Source organism: Pinus tabuliformis, chromosome 5_1, assembly GCF_031772625.1.
Source record: "Pinus tabuliformis cultivar Carrire ecotype Pingquan chromosome 5_1, CPIR1, whole genome shotgun sequence".
NCBI lineage: Eukaryota > Viridiplantae > Streptophyta > Pinopsida > Pinales > Pinaceae > Pinus > Pinus tabuliformis.
In genome coordinates this window covers 892,437,777-892,450,155 of record NC_142305.1, presented here as the reverse complement: position 1 = coordinate 892,450,155, position 12,379 = coordinate 892,437,777, and positions in this window count along the sequence as shown.

Below are 12,379 nucleotides of genomic sequence, written 5' to 3'. Positions count from 1 at the left end.
CATAACATATCTCATATCTACACGGTGGTAAACCCCAAATTTTGGTTTGTTATGCGATGTGTTGTGTCTATTGAACTTGCAATGGCGTGCAACTCACTCCACACTCTTGTCTATGGGCATGCCCATACATATACGATGAAGTGCCTCCCAAACCACATTAGATGCTCAGGTAGGGGAACCCCAAATTTGTATGGGCAACCCAAACCCATGCCACTCAACATGCTGATGCACTCATTTATAAAGACAAACGTTGTGATACACCCATGTGATTGTGCAACCAAATGTTGTTTCAATGTCACATGACCTTGTCACAACTTTGAGGGCGTTACATCCCTCCCACTTAAAAATGTTACCATCCTCGACAAGTCACTAATTGAAGTCTCTACAGAAACTTGTCATTAAGTCTCCAAAATTTACCAGATCCGACATCTCCATCCTCCACATGAAACCTCAAATTATCATGGTATCAATTTGATCAATCACATGTCGTAACCATCCACGTTGTCATCTACACAAACTGAGCATATGACCTTAGAAGGACATCTCCCTCCTATTTTATCCATAATGTACTAACTTGCGACTATCATCATACTAATTGTTGTCACTCCTAGAGACAATCTCTGGGTTGATAAGCGACCAGTGTCTAGGACATCCGAATTAGTGTTGTCAAATTTGTCTTAAGGACTTGTAGCACCATAGTTTTTGCATGTAATTCAAATAAATTTGATTCAGAACCATCCATAAAGATACAATGCATGAACCGACAAACACATAAGAATGAAAAGGAATATAATCATCAATCTATGGTGGCCAATGCAGATTTAGAGCTTGCAACAAATCAATTGTTAAGACATATGTCAATGTAGAAGAAAGTAGAGGAGAAATCCACCATACAGAGCTTAAACTTTAAGAATTCAAGATATCTATATTTAGAGAGAAATGAGAGAAAGGAAATATTTATGGGATGCTAAGATACATGGAGCATTTTTAAAGACTTGATTTACATATTCAGCATTCGATACTGCAATCTGCAACTGTTTTTCTTTCTCAGCCAGTCTTGCATTTGCAGAATCTAAGTCTCTTTGTACCCTCTTCAACTCTCTTTCCGAGAGCCGCACTTAAGTCAAGGCTTTGGTGAGCTTCTTAGTAGGGTTTTGTGGATCTTCGTGTATTGCCACCACACACACATGATAATTAATTTTCTCTTGCAGTTCGACCACTGTCTATTTAAGAACCAGTATCTCATCACTTCTGTCTACCAACTCTTTCATCAGTTTTTCCTTTTCCATCTCGACCTGAGCCAACTCTTTAGACTGGATGTGTTCACTGCCTGACATCTTTAACCTGTGTCTTAATCCCTAGATCTATTTATGAGATTGTTGAAGAATAGTTTCCACTACTGTCTTGTCTTCTAGGTTCACCCCCAACTTGATTATCAACTCCTTGTAGCTTTCATTCTGAAGATGCAAGGATCTAGAATTGGCCTTCTCCATTTTCACCTTATTTGAGACCTTTTCTAATAATGTCTCAGCTTTGCTAATGGTCATGACGTTTTTTCCGAGATCATTGTACAACATCTCCCCCACCTGCTTATGAAGGTTTATTTTATCTGGTAAAGGGATGCTTGCTAAGTTCAGAGAGACATCCAAGGTTTTAAACTGAGGCCCTGAAGGTAATGATTGTGTTGATGGGTGTTGTAATGAAATCCTCATCTGATCACATTCTAGGTCCATAGCATCCAACAACCATGTGTGGTGAGATGTTGATTTGGAAGCCATCATTCGTTGCATTCTTTCCCTGACCTTTTTATTGTTCTCCTCAATGGCCTTTCCAATAGGACAACTAGATCTGGTGGAAACAACACTATCCTCAGGGTTTGGGATGGTTACTTTCGTAGTGGATGGAGATATTGTTGGAGGTGGATCCTCTAAGGTAATATAAAAACCTGGCTGATATGGTTCTGTTTCCATTAGATGTATCACAATCTCTTCTTCTTCTTCCGAGCCTTGACTCCTAGCCTTTTTACTTATGTGAGCTTCTTCCATCTCAGTATCCCCAGCTTGGTCAACGGTCCTCTTTGACGCTTTGCCCGTGATTACTGGGGATTCGATCTCTGTTTCTGTATTCAATTTCAAATTTGTAATTTGAAATTGATGCTTTTATCTTTTCTCTCCTTCAGGAAATGATGCCTTGGGGATCATAGTGCCAAGTGTCTCCCTTTTCAAAATCCATGGATTCAAGTAAAGCATCAACTATTCTAAAAGCTTGTCTTGTGTTCACCACAAAAGGACCCATAGGCTGTCCCATTTTAAAAATGTAACCTTTCTTTGCAGGCACGAAGTGAAGTAGGTCTACATCGAGGATTTGTCGAATAAGTTCAAGGGCAAAGATTCTCATAGGCATGAACTTTGGAAAATGATACAAACAAAGCTCACACCTGTAAACCCTAAGCTCTGTGTAATCCTCATAGAGGTACCAATATCCTACCATAGCATCTTTTCTAAGTTGGAGGAGCTCTTTTTGTTGAGGGAAAATTATGGGTGGTGAGGCCCCATGGATAATCATGTACGCAATGGCCATGAAGGTCAAGATGAATTGAGAGTACCCACCAAGGCTGGGTCTTCTTCTTACAGATATATTCCAGTCAAAGATAAAATTCCGTTGTTTGTTAGGAGATATTACATTAAGGCCCAAACATTTGAACTCTTTGATGTGGGTATACATAAACAGGTAGAACATAAGGGAGTAGTAGCGAAAGTAAGCAGTGGTGGGGAAGTAATGAAGCTAGAAGCATATGGCTGTAGATAGATAGAGCGGAATGTCAAGAAGACAACTAGGTTGCTTCATTTTATGTAGACATCCCAAGATGGACTTATTGATCCTGTGGGAGTTGTCTTCCCCAAAAAAACATGCTATTGCAAACATAATAGGTTGAACAGGCTCCCTGAAGAGGGTAATTGGGAAAGACTCATCCGGGGGTAGGGATTTGACTTTTGGGGCAAAGATTTGGTCCAAGAAGGGTTGTTTCTCATGAAGAGGAAGAGTAGAAAAGTGGTGGGCTATGGTAGCATCGATACTGCATTGCAGGAGAGAAATGGAAAATTAGGGCCTTTTGAATCAATTTGGGGGTTATCTCTAGTATTTTGGTTCTTGAAGGGGAGATGAAGTAATTATTTTCATCTAGGTATGTCGCAGTGAGCCATGATATAAATTCTGGGAAGTGATGGATTGAGGGCATGATTTGGAAATATAAGCCAGAGTCGACATCTCGAAAGATGTCTTCTCCCCTCACATGGCCAAAAAATAGAGCAAAACAAAGGTCGGAAAGCTAATAAGAGAAAGCTGGGTTTGCAATTTGGCTCTCGGAATCCATTAGGGGCTTGAGGTTATAAGAAGAATTAACCTCACAGGTTTTAGGGGTTTCAGGCACCGTTTGTTTCATTTTATCGAGCAAACAAAACATGAAACATACGTGGTTGGGTGACGAGTTACCTAAAGCTCATAGGAGCAAATGAAAGCGACGTTGGGAGGAGGTTCTTAGGTGGTCTAGGTTCTTTGAGTAGGAGGTCTTGAACAGGTGACCAGACTGGGATATTATCACTGGGGAACTGTAGAGTAGCTTTCAAGAAAAGGGAATTTGGGGAAAAGCTACTTTATAGCAAGGAGGGGACATGTGGCGAAGTGATGACGTCAGGGGTAAGAGGATGGGGATGTGGTGGCTGAGGATTGACAAGGAAAGGAGAATTTGGAGAGTGGAAGTGGGGGGATAAAAAATCACCTTTACCTTTACCATTGCGATTACTAGTCATAAGGGACCAATGGGGGTAGCCCACTTGACGGGTGGCCCCCATTGTACTTCAGCGGGTAGGCCCATAGGCGGACGAGCTCTTCTCCTCATCCTCGGAATTAATTCGGGTCGTCGGATTGAAAACTAAATTTTCAACGTCGACGCAGTCCCGTATGTTAATCCTCATGCAAGTTTCGTTTGCGGAACTAGTTTCAGATTGCCATTGGTCCGCAAGGAATGCCGATCACTGTGGAAGAAGCAAGGCCTTTACCTATATGGTCGCTCGGTTTCTTTGGCTGCAGTTTTGGCCTTGACCCTCGAAATCATAACCTACCTTTCTATAAATTATTTTTAATCATGCATTGGTCCCGAAACTTTTCATTTGAGTACGGTTCCTCCTTTGAATTTGATTCACATAGCCCTATTCCCAACTTTGGAAAAATATTAAGGCTAGGGATAACATTGGCTCCAACAAGGGACGATGTATTGGCTAACAATGCATCAAGAACATGCAACTTGACATCTTTCTCCTTGGGCATGGAGTCTTATTATCGAAAACTTTGTATAACAACAAGAAGAAACAACAAAAACTTGAAACAACACATATTATTTACATATAACACACCGATATTTATAATGAATTAGGGGTGATACCTTTTGTGCTGGAAATAAAGTTTGAGGAACTGCCCATTTACTAGAAGTTCTAGTGATTCACCTTCTAGTGATATGATAAAATTTTGGGCTTGTAATCTTAATGCTCTATACTTATATTTTTCCATCTTCACTGGGCACCTTAAGAATAGTAGATAATGAATGACATCTTTATACCAGGCAGATGTTTCATATTTGATATGAATCTTTTGGATCGATGTCTTGATCATCGGCTGTTGGGTCCCTTATTCGTCTTCTTCTGCTAATAAGTTAATCCCCAAGGCCTGAAAATTAGACTCTGATAAGATTTTGGCTAACCCTTGTCCTTTAATGAGTTTAGTGGGCTTGATATCCATGTCACACTCTTGGATTTTGACAATCCACTTACCTCTTTTTCCATCACTATCCCCTTGCACCAGGATGTCTTTAACAACCGATGTTGGAACATAAGCTACAATGTTAGAGTGTAGGACATAAAATCTGAAGGCCTTCAAAGCTTTGACCAAGGCATAAGCATGTTTTTCCAAGATATTATATTTCAATTCAGCCTCCCGCAACACTTGGCTGAAGAAGGCTATAGGTTGCTCGTGACCTTCACTATTATTTTGCAATAACACAGCGGCTACAGTATGAGGGGAGGCGAAAGAAAAGATGTAAAATGGTGTTGAATAATCCAGGCTGACTAACACAGGAGCCTATGCAAAAGCTCTTTTGATCCTAGAGAAGGATTCCTGAGAATCTGGGTTCCACTTCACTTCATTCTCCTTCTTCAACATCTCCGTGATATCTTTCACTATCTTTGCATAGTTGGGTATAAATCTTCTCAAGAAGTTAATCCTTCCCAAGAACACTTGGACCTCTTTTTTATTTCTAGCTAGGGAAATGTGGTTGATGGATTCAACATGCTTGGGATCATTCTTCACCCCCTCTTGTACTACTATATGCCCCAACAACTTACCTTCATTTAGAGCAAACTGAGATTTCTTTGAATTTAGAGACAACCCATATTTCCTGAATTTCTCAAAAGTGAGTTTCAAATGCAAAATATGCTCCTCATTTGTTTTAGAAAAAAATATGATATAATCCAAGTAGACCACTATTAATTTTTATTTTTCCCCGACGGACGCTATATCCATGGCCCTTTGGAAAGTTGCTCTTGCATTTATAAGGCCAAATGAAATTCTTGCATACATGAAGGTTCCTAAGGGCATAGTGAATGCAATTTTCTTTTGGTCATCGGGATGCACTGCCACTTGATTATACCTTGAATATCCATCCATAATGGACATCCAAGCTGAGCTAACTACCTTCTGTAATATATAATCCATTTTTTGCAATGGGTAGTTGTCTTTTAATGAAGATTTGTTGAGGTTTCTGAAATCCACACACAACCTTATCTTTCCATTCTTTTTCTTGACAGGAACGAGGTTTTCCACCCACTAAGATTATCTTAAGGGTACAATGATCTTGGCTTGAAGTAACTTCCTTACTTCCTTCTCAATGGATGGGAGTAAAAGAGGATTGATCTGTCTGATTTTATGCTTACAAGGCTTCGTTTCATTTTTAAAGGGAATCTTATCTTGAATAAAATTTGTATCAAATGTCTTTAAATCATCATATGACCAAGAAAATACATGTTTATAGGTTCTAAATAGATTTAAGTACCTTTGTTTATATTGATGGGGGATCCTTTTTACAACTTGATCATCTGGGGTTCATTCTCCGAGCCAATGTTGCAATCCTCCACCTATTTATTGACTCCCTATTTAGCAGATTTTGAGGCCACATTGTTGGATTTGAATAGTCTCTCCAAAGGAACTAGACCACAGGGAATAGTGTTTCCCTTTAGCTGCAGAACTCTATGCCCTGTGATTATTTTTTCCCAAGCAGTAGATTATTCCCCTGTCACTTTTTCTTCTTCCTGGTCGATCATAGAATTGGAGAATTTCCCGTTGACTTCCATAAAGCGCTTGATTTGTTCATCATCTTCAAACACCTATGTTGGGTCCCCATAATACTAGTGATTACCCCATTACTATTGTAGTTATACCCCTTATTAATATTGTTGTGCCCCTATTGCCCCCATATTGTTATTACTGTGCCCCATAGAATCCCTCTATTGTTATTTTTGTGGCTTTATATTATTATTGTTAGGTCAGCTGGATTATATTGTGACTCCTTAGACTCCTATATATAGAAAGGAGGTTTTTTCATTTGAATCATCCAAGAATTGTTCATTTATGTAATGTAAAGGAGGTTTCCCCCTCGAAGAGGCTGAATTCTAAGGCGTTGATCTATCTTTTCTTGAGCTGGTTTCATAACATTTGGTTTCAGAGCTTTGGATTTTAGGGTTTCGCTGCGCCAAACAGGTCATCGTGGAATTTTCACTATAACGTTTTTTCTGCGACGTTTCAGGAGTTGCAAAAAAAACCCATTTGAGAAGAAATCGCGCTGAACCTCGGGTCCAAATTTCAGAGCTTTTAACGCTATATTTGCGGAGATATGATCTGAGGAATTTGGTATTTTTGCAGACTCCTAAATTACATTCCAAACAGGTGACCTGGGGAAAATCATCATAACTTTCTTTCTGAGCATCATATTGAAATTTTACAAGAAGGTACAAAAATAGGACGGACTGTAGTTTTCTTGTATATATTTTTCATAGTCAAAGGTCGAAACAGTGACACGTGGCACTTCATACAAGTTCGCTCTACTGAACTAGTCTACAATCAGGTCACTGCGGGAGATTGTGCATAACTCTTTCTTGGAGAATCCAATTTGGATCAGACTAGTGGCATTGGAAAGAGGACATAGAAGGCTACTGCAGATCACAATTTTAGAACTGGATGATTCGAAATTACAGAGATACATCAGATTCAATATCAGGCTTCTACAAAGTGAAAAAAAGTGTGTAGTTTTTTTTTTAAATTTTTGCGTAAGCTTGGTTTGAAGGAATTCAAAGGGCATAGTAAAGCATTATTATCGGTAATTGATGCCCCAAGGAAAGAAAATGCAAACACCTAGTAAGAAACCTGAAAGCTCTAGCATGACTTATGAAGAAGAGGAAGAAATGCAACATGATATAGCAAAATTACGAGACCAAGTGCAACAAGTGTCACTTGCACAAAAAGGAACAGAATCTAAGATGGATGGTTTAAAGAAAGATGTAGAAGCTAAGATGGATGGTTTAAAGAAAGGCATAGAAGCTAAGATGGACGATTTGAAGATAGATTTGAAGACAGAAATGGAAGAATTGAAGAAGTTGCTACAAGAAAGGGTCACTAATGGTGAAAGGGTAGTAAAGGAAACTCATGATGAGAACAAAAGAAATGTTAATCATGATTCCATAGACTCTAATGTTGGATCGAAGACCCACCATATTCCAAAAATCGATATGAGGAAGTTTGATGGCAAGGATCCCGCAACATGGATATTACAGATGGAGCAATTCTTCGATCTCAATAATGTGCAAAACACACAAAAGGTACGTATGGCAACTTTATATTTGGAACCAAATCAGTTTGTATGGTATCAATGGCTTTGCTCTCGTAAACAATTTATCACTTGGGCAATTTTTACGGAAGAATTGATAGCACATTATGAGGATACAAAAAGCAACACTTTTTTTAGCCAATTGATAAGTCTCAAACAAAAGGGTTCAATAATGGAGCACATTGAGGAGTTCCAAAAATTGAACATAAGGGTAAAAGATATTCCAGAGGAGCATAGGATTGATGTGTTCATAGGGTCTTTAAAGGATAATATCCAACATGATGTTCGCCTTTGGGAACCTGATTCATTAGAGAAGGCATTTAGGTTAGCAAGAAAAATGGAAAGCAAAATTATGGCAACCAGGAAGCATACCACTCACAACTATAAAGACAGAAGTGTTGTTGCCCCTAGTCTTCCACAACCTATAAGGTTGACACCACAACAATTGGAAGAAAAAAGAGAAAAAGGGCTTTGTTACAGTTGTGATAGCAAATACACTAAAGGTCATAAGTGTGCTGAGAAGAAATTATTCTACATAGATTGTGAAGAGGAAGAAGAAAAGGAGCAAGAAAGGTCAAAAGAAGAGGATATACTCCAGGAACAAAGCCTAGATGAAGAACAAATAAATCCGACCATATCTTGTAATGCATTGGCGGGAATTACCACTCCTCAAACCATCAAGATAGAAGGACAAATCAAGAAGAAAAAGGTAATAGTGTTGATTGATTCAGGAAGCACCCACAATTTTATTCATTGTAAGGTAGCAAAAGAATTGAATTGCTTCCTATATCCAGCACCAGAGTGTCAAGTGATGATTGCAAATGGAGGAACAATAAATTGCTCTGGAAAGTGCCATAATATCAAGCTATCCATGGGAGAATATGTATTGACTAGCCCAATGCTTTCCATTCCAATGGGAGGTGCTGATGTTGTACTAGGAGTCCAATGGCTACAATCCTTGGGTACAATAGCTTTTAATTTTCAAGAACTTTTCATCAAATTTTCTACGGAAGGAAAGGAAGTTGAATTAAGGGGTATTGCAGGGAAACCAGGAAAGATAATCAGCTCTAATGGTATGACAAAGCTTCTAAAAAAGGAGCAAAGAGGTGTAATTGCACAATTATGTTCGCTAGATGTTTCCACATCGGAATCATCTATTTCTCCAGATCTCCAAAAAGTCCTGGACAATCATTCCAAGGTATTTGAGACTCCCAAAGGTCTCCCACCTATGCGTGATCATGATCATGCTATTCATCTGATTCCAGGAAGTGTTCCTCCAAACATCAGGCCATACAGATATCCCTATGTCCAAAAGAGTGAAATTGAACGTATGGTTGCAGAAATGCTAGAGGCTGGTATAATTCAACCGAGTCAAAGTTCTTTCTCTGCTCCAGTAGTATTGGTGCACAAGAAGGATGGATCATGGCGCATGTGTCTGGATTATAGGGAGCTCAACAAGCTCACTATTAAAGATAAGTTCCCCATTCCTGTCATTGATGAATTACTGGATGAATTGCATGGATCAATTTACTTCACCAAGTTGGATCTTCGTTCAGGATATCATCAAATCAGAATGAAGATTGAAGACATTCCGAAAACAACATTTAGAACTCATGAGGGTCATTATGAATTTTTGGTCATGCCTTTTGGCCTTACCAATGCACCTTCAACATTTCAAGGTTTGATGAATTCAATTTTCAAACCATTCCTTAGAAAATTTGTGTTAGTATTTTTTGATGATATACTAATCTACAACAAGTCTTGGAAGGATCATGTTGAACATGTTGACAGGGTGCTACAACTATTGGAGGAGAAACAATTATATGCAAAAAGATCCAAATGTTTCTTTGGAGTCCAGGAGGTGGAATATCTGGGTCATATTGTATCTCATGAAGGAGTTAAGGTAGACCCTAGCAAAATTAAAGCCATTAAGGAATGGAAAATCCCCACATCCATAAAGCATCTGCGAGGATTTTTCGGGTTGACAGGGTATTATCGCAAGTTTGTTAAGAATTATGGGAGAATAGCAGCACCTCTAACAACATTATTGAAGAAAGATGCATTTTCATGGACTCCGGAAGCAACAAAGGCCTTTGAACATCTTAAAGAGGCAATGTGCCAAGCACTGGTCTTAGCTACACCGGACTTCACAAAAACCTTTATTGTGGAATGTGATGCTTCAGGAAATGGAATTGGTGCTGTTCTAATGCAAGATGAAAGACCCATTGCTTTTGAAAGTCGTCCAATCAAGGGAAAGTTTTTAAGCAAAGCTATTTATGAGAAGGAAATGTTGGCAATACTCCATGCACTTAAGAAATGGCGACCCTACCTAATGGGAAGACACTTCAAGGTAAAAACGGATCATGATAGCCTTAAATACTTTTTAGAACAAAGATTATCCTTTGAAGAGCAACAAAAGTGGGTCACAAAGATGTTGGGTTATGACTTTGAAATCATCTACAAAAAAGGGAAGCAAAATGTGGTGGCAGATGCACTCTCAAGAAAGGATGAGGATGTGGAAGCATTGTTGTTCGCCATTTCTATTATCCAACCAGATTGGATAAAGGAAGCAAGGGAGGAATGGAAGAATGACGAAGAAGTGTGGGCACTTATTCGAAAGTTACAACAAGATTCCAGTACGTCTGATACATTTAGCTGGCAAAATGATTCGTTATGGTACAAAGATCGCTTATACCTCTGTAAGAATTCCCAGCGAAAACAAAAGATTCTTATGGAATTGCACACTTCTCCCTTAGGAGGGCACTCAGGATTTTTAAAAACTTACCACAGGGTTAAGAAGGAATTTTTTTGGGATGGCCTTAAATCAGATATTCAAAAGTTTGTGGCGGAATGTTTGGTTTGCCAACAAAATAAAGTTGAAACAATTAAGACACCGGGTCTATTACAACATTTATCCATTCCAAGCCAACTTTGGGAGGAGGTTTCAATGGATTTTATCACAGGTTTACCCAAGTCTGAGGGAAAGAGTGTCATCATGGTGGTAGTTGACAGACTTACCAAGTATGCACACTTTTGTGCATTATCACATCCATTTAAAGCCAGTACAGTTTCTACTGCATTTATGGAAACAATTCAAAAGCTACATGGAAACCCAAAGATTATTGTAAGTGACAGAGATCCCATTTTCACTGGAAATTTTTGGACATAATTATTTTCTTGTCTTGGTACTCAGTTAGCTCATAGCTCATCTTATCATCCTCAATCTGATGGGAAAACTGAGATAGTAAACAAATGTTTGGAAGGATATCTTCGTTGCTTTGTATCTGATAAACAGACACAATGGGTCAAATGGTTGCCTCTGGCTGAATGGTGGTATAACACTTCCTTCCATACAACAACAAAAATGACCCCATTTATGGCACTTTATGGGTATCAACCACCATCCATCACATCATATTTAAGAGAAAATTCTAAGGTTCAGGCAGTGGAACATCACATTGAACATCAACAACAAGTCCTCCAACTCTTAAAGGATAACCTCGTGTTGGCACAGAATAGAATGAAACAACAGGCAGATCAACATCGCAGTGAAAGAAGTTTTGATGTAGGTGATTGGGTATTCCTATGGCTACAACCATATAAGCAAATGTCCCTCAAGCAAGCTAAGAAGGATAATAAATTATCACCAAAGTATTATGGTCCGTACAAGGTGTTGCAAAAGATTGGTACTATGGCATACAAATTGGAGCTTCCTGCAACTTCTCGATTGCACCCAGTTTTCCATGTTTCATGTTTAAAGAAGGTTATAGGCGACAAGCTCCCAGTTCAAACAATATTGCAAGAACTTGATGAGGAAGGAAAAATTATATTGGAACCGGAAGCAGTCACAGAAACAAGAACTCGACAGCTATGAAATCGATCAATTTCAGAGTATCTTATCAAGTGGAAGAACTTATCCGCTGAAGATTCCACATGGGAGGATGGGAATTTTATGCAGAAGTATCCAGAACTACTCAAGCGTTGAGGACAACACTTTTTTGAAGGAGAGGGGCATGTTGGGTCCCCATAATACTAGTGATTACCCCATTACTATTGTATTTATACCCCTTATTAATATTGTTGTGCCCCTATTGCCCCCATATTGTTATTACTGTGCCCCATAGAATCCCTCTATTGTTATTTTTGTGGCTTTATATTATTATTGTTAGGTCGGCTGGATTATATTGTGACTCCTTAGACTCCTATATATAGAAAGGAGGTTTTGTCATTTGAATCATCCAAGAATTGTTCATTTATGTAATGTAAAGGAGGTTGCCCCCTCGAAGAGGCTGAATTCTAAGGCGTTGATCTATCTTTTCTTGAGCTGGTTTCATAACAACCTACCAGTGTCTCACATTATCAGGCACTAAGGGTCTGTACCTAACTTCAACTTCATATCTGAGAAGTGGATTTTGTGGTGGCTTAAAATAACTGACAACTATAGCTAAT